General features: G+C 42.1%; 1 non-coding gene across 1 annotated transcript; it reads left to right on the top strand.

Annotated features, from left to right (window-relative positions):
* Window positions 1-435: 435 nt before the first annotated feature.
* On the top strand, window positions 436-542 carry LOC141610087 (small nucleolar RNA R71). Its single transcript, XR_012527981.1, has one exon. It is a non-coding gene; the product is annotated as a small nucleolar RNA R71 (small nucleolar RNA).
* The last annotated feature ends 6030 nt before the right edge of the window (window positions 543-6572 follow it).

Below are 6572 nucleotides of genomic sequence, written 5' to 3'. Positions count from 1 at the left end.
TTGTATGCTTGGAAAGCATTCACTTGTTCATTTGTTCCCCTACATTCACCTTGGTCATGTCCCAAAGTTCCACAATTCTAACATATCCCACTTGGGATTGATGAAGGTGCCGTCATGGCATTAACATGATGCTTTGGTGATTTTGAGGCTTCTTCAAGTCTAGCCATAGCTTTTTCAAACTTCAAATTGATGGTATCAATGTGAGCACTAAGTTGAGCACCCAATTGAGTAATGGAGTCCACTTCATGCTTTCCCCCTCTAGTAGCCTTGCGAGGTCTACTATATTGTGAGTTATGGACCGCCATTTCCTCAATTTTGTTCCAAGTTTGATTGTCATCAACTTCGGTGAACATTCCATTTGATCCCATGTTGAGAATGTTCCTTGAATCTTCATAAAGACCATTCCAAAATTGTTGTACCAAGAACCACTCGCTAAGTCCATGGTGAGGACATGAGCGACAAATTCCCTTGAATCGCTCCCAAGCTTCATACAAAGATTCTTCATCCCTTTGCTTAAAGCCCGTGATTTGAGCTCTTAGCATGTTAGTCTTTTCCGATGGATAGAACTTTTTGTAGAAAGCTAGAGCCAACTTCTTCCAAGAATCAATTCCGAGAGTAGCCTTATCAAGGCCCTTCAACCATTGTTTCGCGGTGCCAATTAGAGAAAAAGGAAATAAGACCCATCGAATTTGGTCTTGAGTTACGCCGGTTTGAGAAATCGCATCACAATAGTCACAAAAAGTCTCCATATGAGAATGAGGGTCTTCACTAGGCATCCCCCCAAATTGGCTTCTTTCGACTAATTGGATAAATGCGGATTTGGCAATAAAATTTCCGGTTAGATGTTGTGGTGTGGGAGTACCATTGGGTAGGTTCTATATTTTTCGGTTACTTGTCATTAAGAGCACCTAGACCAAAACACAATTTATAACTTCACAAACGACTCTATAATTAGTAAAGAGGCAAGTAAAGGTCGGATCCCAAGGGACGGGAATTGAGATGAGATTTATATTGCAACTAGTGGTGTCTTAAGGGTGTCACAATTGGGGTTTGAAGTAGAAGATCACTAAACTAAATAGCAATGAAAGTAAACAAGCAAGATGAATTAAAAGGGATGTAAACAATTGATAAAAGGTACTAGGGTGTCATAGGGTCATAGGGGATTCATGGGAATTGATCATACAAACATATTCTCAAGTTATAAGCAAGCAATTATTGTTGTGATGGATCGAGTTGGTTTATATCTTACAATCCTAGGAAAGTTTGGGTCCCGGAGCCGAATCGATTAGATTGTACAACACCTACAAGTCGACTTAATCTTCCCTACTCAACAATATGCATGGTCTAATGAGACTCGAGTTGGTTTATGTCTTACAAGTCTCATTGAAAAGATAGGTGATGGGTAAAAAATGCAAGGATTCATAGGCTCACATTTCATCAAACATAACATGTGCATAAGTTGAGATCACAACAAGCAAGCAAATAAATTATGAAAGCATATTAATTTAAGCATGAATCATCCCCCATGTTGGTTTCCCCTAATTACCCATTAACCCTATCTAAGGAAACTACTCACTCATTATCATGTTGAACATGCTAGCAAGGTTGTCAATCATACCAACAAAATGAAACATGATGAATAAATGAAAGTGATTAACAATAATTAAAGAGGGATTAAGAGAATTATACCTACTAATGATTCCAATAATAAAGCAAAGAATAAAAGAAGTACTTGATGCTTGATTGAGAGGTTGTCAATCTCCCAATAATAACCCAAATAATCTTCAATTACCCAAAATAAAGGATGAACAAGAGAGAGATTAAGGAAATAAAACTTGTATTAAAACTTGATTAAATGTTGATTACAAGATTAAAGAGAGATTTGATTGATATTAACTACTCTAAAGATTGCTAAGAAGAACATGCTCTTCTAATTAGACTAATGGGGTATTTATAGTGGGGATTAGGTGTATGAATTAGGGTTAACTAAGGGCTTAAATGATGATTAAGTTCCTTGTTGAGGAAACGCCGGTCTCTTTTGGGAGACTCCGGTCTCTAGGGAGACTCCGGTCTCTAGAAAAAGATGTGCATCCTTCCTTTAAGCTTGAAGAAGACGAAATGGGACTGTCTGGGAATCCGGGCGTCTTTAGCACGGGACGGGCGGATTTGGCGGTCTCTGCCAGGGCGTCCAGGTGGTGAAGACGGGCGTCTTCTGGAGCTTTTGCCCGGGCGTCTTGGGGGTGAAGACGCACGGATTGTGGGGTGAAGACGGGCGTCTTCTAGACAATTCGCACGGATTGTCAGGCAGTCTTGTTCCTTCTTCCTTTCTTCCTTTTTCTTCATAAAATCCTTGAGGATTTCCTCGGGGATGCAAGGATCTTTTCTCATCATTATCCATCTACTATAGTATGTACAAAGGCCTTCTAATCTTGTCTCTCCTTGATGCTTGGTCATTAAATTCAATCAATTTAGCCTCATTTTGCCATGAAAATGCAAGGTTTGCACTCCTTTCCTACCAAGGACACAAAACCTCAAAGAATATGCAAAACAAAGAACTAAAGACAATAAATGACCCAAATATGCACTAAAAAGCATGGGAACAAGGCTAATTCGGGGACTAAATATGCTCTAATTATGGTCACATCAATTGGCACCATGAGGACTTTCTCGGGCTTTTCTACCTGCTTGGGTCTCTACGACGTTATCCGAGCCGGGTCGAGGGCGTTGATAGAGAGGTCGGCTTTTGGGCCGTTGGTGGCCGCTTGGCGGGACATTCATAGGTCCTCGATTAGAGTGAACCTGTGTTTGATCCGCGCTATGTTGGATCGGTATTAGGATACGACGTCATCGTTCCACATGGAGTTTGGGGAGGTCGGCGTGACTTTAGAGGACTTCGCCATGGTATCCGGCCTTCTCTGTGGCGAGTTGCCCATTGCGTTTACCGAGACGCCGGAGAGAGTGTCCTCTCCTGCGGTCACTGGTTTGATCGGTACTGCTTTGCCGGAGCCTTCCGACGTCACTCCATACTTGATCGCGAGTTCGTATGTGAAGGACCACTTCACTGAGAGGGTGGCAGGTTTTGCTCCGGCGCCGTTGGCGAGCCCGGAGGCAGTGGTTGAGGCTGACGCGAAAGAGGCGCGGCTGTGGTTATGGTACTTCTTGGGTGCCACGTACTTTGGTGACAAGGGTGAGCGCTTGTCGACCAAGGTGCTTCCTCTCCTCACCGACCTTGACACTTTGGGTCGGTTTGACTGGGTTACGCCGACTTTGGCGAGTTTCACCCGGTACTTGCACGCGGCGGTGCGTCCGGAGACAGTGGGAGCGGGTAGTGCTCCTTCTTTGGTTGGTCCCGGCCTCATCTTTGAGGTACGAGTTTTTTCGTGGTAGTTTTTTTTAGTGTGATTTTGATTTTGACTTTGGCAATTTTTGAGAAATTGGCTAATTTGTGTTTGCTGTGTTTTATTACAGGCTTGGTTGTATGCTTAATTCACTCCTCTGCGTCCGGGGACTACAGATGGTGTTCCCTCGGCTTACCCTTTTGTGAGGGGTTGGACGGTGGCTCGGAAGAAGTCAACTAAGTCGACTTAAGAGGACTGCAGGCGTCGCGTGAACAAGCTTCGGGTTGCTGATGTAAGTTCCCGCTCTCCTCCCCTTCTCCTTTATAGAAATAGATAGAGATAGGATGATTAGGTAGCTCATGAAGCCCCCAGTTCGCTGAATAGCTTTGCTTTGGATGTAGTTTGTTGGGTGGCCTTGGGAGCACTACACGGGTGTACCGGTTGCCATCAGGGAGCGTTTGCGGCCTCGCAGATCCCTGCGTCTGTACTTGGAGACGGCGAACGAGCCGGTTTGGTACTTGGGTGAGCGTTTAGTTCGCTAGTGCTTTACCGAGACTTTCGTCGTGCCGGTTGACCCGCCTAGGGTGTTGTTCCAGGAGTCGACTCCTGATGAGGTTGAGGAGCACCTTCACGGTCGGGGAGGTGAGGAGCTGTTGCTGTGGGACGCCGACTACAACACCTTCCGGTTGTCGAGGCTTGCTTGGTACCCGATTGAGGTATGTTTTCTTCTTTTCTTTTACTTTCATTGTCTCCCTTGATAGGAGGGTGATGTGACCATAATTAGCGCATATTTAGCCGCCGAATTAGCCTTATTCCCATGCTTTTTAGTGCATATTTGGGTCATTTATTGTCTTTAGTTCTTTGTTTTGCATATTCTTTGAGATTTTGATCCCTTGGTAGGAAAGGAGTGCAAATCTTGCATTTTCATGGCAAAACGAGACTAAAATGATTGAATTCAATGACCAAGCATCAAGGAGAGACAAGATTAGAAGGTCTTTGTACATATTATAGTAGATGAGCAATGTTGACGATAGGATCCTTGCATCCCCGAGGAAATCCCCAAGGATTTTATGAAGAAAAGGGAAGAAAAAAAGAAGAAACGACGCTGAGCTACAATCCGAGCGGCTTCTCCACAATCCGCCCGTCCTCCACAGCACAATCCGTGCGTCTTCTGCCAAAAACGCCCTGGTTAGCAGCCACCAGAATCCGCCCGTATTCCCTCGAAGACGCCCGTCTTCCCCTGCCACAATTCGCCCGTCCCGACTCCAATACGCACGGATTCCCTCACAACACAATTTCGTCTTCTTCAAGCTTCAAAGAAAGACGCCCCTCCTTCGAAAAATACCGGCGTCTCCCTGCTCAAATCTCAAAAGTGTAATTACTAGTTTAGCCCTTAGTTAACCCTAATGCATCCACCTAATTTCTACTATAAATACCCCACTTGTAAATAATCAAGGGGATCCTTTTACCAAGCTCTCTTATTAGAAATTCTTCTTAAATTAGATTAGGTGTAGATTAGAATAGATTACTCTTTAATCTTTCCACAAATTACACATTAATCTTTCCATAATTATTGTTCAAGTTTATTATTGGGTAATTGAAGATTATTGGGTTATTATTGGGAGATTGACAACCTTCCATCAATCATCAAGTTTCTTCTATTATTCTTTGCATTATTATTTTGGAATATCCATAGGTATAATTCTCTTAATCCTTGTTTTAATTATTGTTAATCTTTCTTACTTGTTCATCATGTTTTACCTTGTTAATATGATTGACAACCTTGTTAGCATGTTAAACTTGATAATGAATGAGTAGTCTCTTAGCTAGGATTAGTGGGTAATTAGGGGAAACCAACATGGGATTGATTCATGCTTAATCTAATATGTTTTCATAATCAAATTGCTTGCTTGTTGTGATGTCAACTTTATGCACATGTTATGTTTGATGAAATGCTAAGCCTATGAATCCTTGCATTTACAACCATCTCTTATCTACTCAACTTGACTTGTAAGATATAAACCAACTCGAGTCTTGTTAGACCATGCATAGAAGTTGAATAAGAGGAAAGTAAGTCGACTTGTAGGTGTTGTACAATCTAATCGATTCGGCTCCGGGACCCAACTCTTCCTATGAACCGTAAGACATAAACCAACTCGGTTCCTCCACAACATTAATTGCTTGCAACTTTGTAAACATGTTTGTATGATCAATACCATGAATCCCCTATGACCCCATGATATCCTAGCACTTTTAATCATTTGTTTACATCCTTCCTTTTATCGCTTGTTTTACTTTATTGCTTGTATTAGCCTAGAACACAACTAAAAACCCAAACAAATTGTGACACTAGCATAAATTGAGATAGATAGACTTAGAACCCAAAGCACACCGTCCCATGGATCGACCTCGACTTACCGCTAACTAGTTGTTCGTTGAGTATTATAAATGTGTTTTGATTGGGTGTACAACGACACGCCCACGTCAAAAATGGCGCCTTTGCCGGGGATGGTGCTATGTGATTAAGTTCTTACTTGTTTGTCTACTTTGATTTTGCTTTCACCTTGAGGAACTTGTTCCTCAAAGATTGTTCTTACCATTTTTGTGTAGTTTCCATTCTTGTAGTTGTTTCCTTGTCTTTGTTATGATGACTCAAGACTTGTCATATGGAGTATGTGATGGATCTTTTGAGTATGACTATGGGTATGGGGAGTTTGAGGAGCAAGTCAACACAAACCTACCTTACTATTTGTACAATGAAAATCCTAACCACTACCCCAATTTTTCCTACCAAAATCACCACATCCAATATCCAATACAACCACCCACTCAATACCCACTTCATAATGAGTTTCAATTGCCACAATACAACCACTTTCACACCTACCCACAACAAGAAGATGAACCCATTCAAAATGTGATTCTCCAAATGATGGGAGATCAACAAAACTTCTTCAAACAAATGATAGAGAAGAGCCAAAAGAGGGACAATGTTCTTCAAGGCATTGTTGCCCAAGGTGAGGAATTGGAGATTCAAATTGCCCAATTGAAAGAATCCCAAGTAACCACTCCTTCCCACCGTTCTTTGGACATTGAGCATAAATGCGAATTTGAAGTAGTAACTTTTGATATGGAAAATGAAGAATGGGAAGAGCCAATCTCCTTGAGCTCTTGTGACTATGAAAGTGTTGTGTTCGATGAGGAAGACATGAGGTTGAGTAAGCCAAATACTCT

This window comes from Silene latifolia, chromosome 10, assembly GCF_048544455.1.
Source record: "Silene latifolia isolate original U9 population chromosome 10, ASM4854445v1, whole genome shotgun sequence".
In the NCBI taxonomy this organism is placed as follows: Eukaryota; Viridiplantae; Streptophyta; class Magnoliopsida; order Caryophyllales; family Caryophyllaceae; genus Silene; species Silene latifolia.
Note: the sequence above shows the minus strand (reverse complement) of the source record. Positions and strands in the feature narration are given on the sequence as shown.